Raw genomic sequence first — 3664 nt, forward strand, 5'->3', positions numbered from 1 at the left:
TTGGACACTGCGGAAGGCCTGTTGTCATCACATTACTCTTTCCTTGTTGTTATTTTCCCTACCAGAAAAGGTAATGGCTTAATTACATAATTGTGCTTTTCTAGTTCCATACTCGAAAAGAGAGGAAATTCCCTTTCCTTGGTGTGCTCCTGTGTGTTCAATGAAATGCTTTTACCATTGTTTTTAGTGTGTATCACTTGTTCCTGGCCTCTGTGGCATCTTTTAGAAACCTCATGACTAGACTCTTAGTGATTTTGTCTTTGGCTGTGACATTTCCTCCTCTCTGCGCATTGCTCCCTGAAAGTAGTCTAGGAAGGTTTTCACAATGTTTATGTATCTTGTGTTGTTAAACAAGTTCTGATCAGATGAATTGCTGGGGAAACAATAATAGAAGACCCATGTGAGGGTAGGGTGTCCCTTGTGTAGTGAGGATGACCGTGATTACCATATGGGTTTCTGGATGTGCAGAAAAATTGCCAGAACCCATGGAATTTCTGAACTCTGTCAGATCTTATGTCTCACTTTCAAGCTGAAGCACGTCATCGTGACTCATTGCTTTCATAAGGTGATTTCTACAGTGGACATTTAAAGTTCATTTCTGAGAGAGGTATGAACCGGAGACACCCACTGAAGTCTCTCCATGCCATAATCCCACCTCAGCCTTCCAACCAGCCTGGAATGTTAGGTCTAATTTAGGATTTGAACCTGGGAGCTTGAAACCTTAGGATTTGAGCCTATGTGACTTCAGTTTCACATAGTCACCTGTGCTCTATGACTAGGCTTGCAAAATGGACTTCTCATGTGCAGAGGTATTTCCTAGGTGAAATAAGCCAGACTCAGAAAGAGAAACACTGTATGTTCCCGTTCTCTATATACCAAATACCTGCACTCTATTTCAGAAACGGTAAGATTCAAAGACATAAATGTATTCAGTTCGTAAGATAAATAATGTGATTGAATGTGTAAAAGAAAATGAAATAAAAAGTAAAATAATAAAATGGATGGCTGTATTCTTTATTTGATTATATTGATGTGATTTCATGCTTTGACAAAAAATATTGTATGCCATGAAGATGTACAGAAGTAAACTTAGATAAGAATATACAGTTAAAAAATGTGCTAAGTATAAATAAAATTTAGGATTACTATACTTTCGGGAACATGGACAGTGGACACGCTATTGGTTCTTTGGAACAGAAAATCTCTCATCTCTTTCCTGGAGTTACTTAAAGACATGAACATGTGTGAATAAATACATATGCATCCTGAGAGGAGGGTGGAAGAGGAATTGTGATGTGACCATTTCCTTTCGGGGTGGGGGAGGGCAATGTCTCTTCCCTCTCTCTGTCTGTCTGTAGTGAGCCCACACACCATGTGGAAACAAAACAAAACAAAACGAAACAGAAATTGTGTTTACATTTTTCAAAACTTTTCCCTCTTTCTTTTTTTTTTTATATATATGTTTGAAAATTCGTATAAAGCAAAGTTATAAATTTTTTTTCAACAGAGAACTTTACATTCTTCGTTTGTAAAATGATTCTTATCTTTGCTTCTGCCACCTGCCCTCTTCCACCCTCCCTCTACCACCTACTCTCTGTCGTAGTGTCTATATTTATCCTCTCTACTGTCATGTCTTTGGATCTTTCCATTTCTTTCATAGAGTGCTGACATTTTGTACATATGGAATGGGAATATATCGTGTGTGTCTTTCTTTCTTTCTTTTTTTTTTTTTGGAAAAGTTTTTGCTATAGGGCACGTGCACTCACCAGACAGAGACAGAGAGACAGAAAGCAAGAAATCACCCCCTGGAGGGATGGCCACGCCACAATCCCTTCTCCCCTATTCTCCTCTCGGGATCTTGGGCACACACGCCAGCGTGAGTTTAAGCCACCGGTTCCGGGACTCGAACCGCAGTCAACTACGTGGGAGTCCAGTGACATAGCCATTATGCTAACTGCTGGTCCCACGTGTGTGTCTTTCAAAGGCTAACTAACTTAGCTTAACATTAAGTCCTCTAGATTCGTGTACTTTGAATGCAATATTTTTTTCTGCTATTGAATTCAACTTTTCTCCTGGCTTCATTTTCATTTTTTGTCTTCTTTTTTTTAAACTAAAGTCTACAAAATGATTATTTTATTTTCCTAAGACTTAAATAATTTTCTGGAAAAAACTAGGCAGTTTGACGTAATGCCATTTGACTTCTATTGAAATATTACTGATGTGTACTATCTGCCTGATAGATATAGGTAAAATGTAATTATCCAGGACCCAAACAAAAAGTTTTATTTTAAGAAAAAAAGAGTAAAAATTATATTCTACTTTTCTTGACAATAGAATTATGTTTTATTTTAATTCATGGAAATAACAAGGAAAAGAAAATCTTCTAAAGGACTAAATGATGCAGATTTAATTTGGCTTCAGTGTCAGAAGGTTTAAAATATATGGTTGTGCATGTATTAGATGCAGTCTTTAAATTCCTTATGAATGCTGACCTCATGTCCTGAAAACTGAAGGAGGGTGTTGGAAGCAATTTGTTAATTTATCAGGAGATTCACCATAGGTTAATTTTAAGAAAGGGAGTTACTACAGCAGTTCAAATTTGGAAATAGTGTTGATAAGAGTTAGGAATGCTTACATGAGTCAGGAGATCAATTTTCTTGCATGTTCCATTCCATCGTATTTATTTATTTATTTGTTTATTTACAATCAATCAGTGTATATCATTAAAACATTCCAAATATTACCATCATGAATACATACCTTTTTGAAAAAGAGATTCTTTTTTTTTTTTTTTTTTGGAGAGGTTTTTCGCTATAGGGCGCGTGCACTCGCCAGACAGACAGAGAGAGACATAGAGACAGAAAGCGAGAAATCACCCCCCAGGGGTGATGGTCATGCTGCAATCTCTTCTCCTCCATTCTCCTCTCGGGATCTTGGGCACGCACGTACACGCGCCCGGCGTGAGTTTTCAGCCACAGGGTCTGGGACGCAAACCGCAGTCGACTATGTGGGAATCCAGAGACATAGCCATTACGCTAACTGCTGGTTCCCCTGAAAAAGAGATTCTTTATCTCTAGGGTAGGAGGTGATACGTTGACGGTGTGATCAAAGAAGAGCTTCAACTGCAAAGGGGTAGCACAACATATGGGATAAATGCAGGTAGAGATGACACAAGTTGGGTGTTAGCAACTGGCATGCTCTTATGTGTCCAGTGGAAATGCTTGTACATTTTTTTCTTTAATGTGTGTTACTTTTGTCCCTGGCCTATGTGTTATCTTTTAAAAGCTTCATGACTCGACTAAGTTTTTGTTTTTGACTGTGACATTTCCTCCTATCTGTACATTGCTCCCTGCAAATCATAGACCATGGTTTTTGCATGTTAATGTTTCTTGTGCATTCAAAGAGTGTTCAGATGAGATAAAATGTTGTAAAAGAGTGAGAAGATCCATTCAGGTCAGAGGTCTGATGGGGATGACTGTAATCATATGTGGACATCTGGACATGCAGGGAAAGAACCAGACTCCAAGCAATTTCTGAACTCTGCTTCAGATCCTGCTTTACAGTGTTAACCTGAAGCCCTTGGCTATAACTGGTTTCATTCAAACAGTAAAAACTCTTTACAACGTGTGTATTGCAGGATAGGCATTAAAAGTGGAACATTTTC

The sequence above is a fragment of the Tupaia chinensis genome, unplaced genomic scaffold, assembly GCF_000334495.1.
Source record: "Tupaia chinensis unplaced genomic scaffold, TupChi_1.0 Scaffold000477_1, whole genome shotgun sequence".
Taxonomy (NCBI): Eukaryota; Metazoa; Chordata; class Mammalia; order Scandentia; family Tupaiidae; genus Tupaia; species Tupaia belangeri.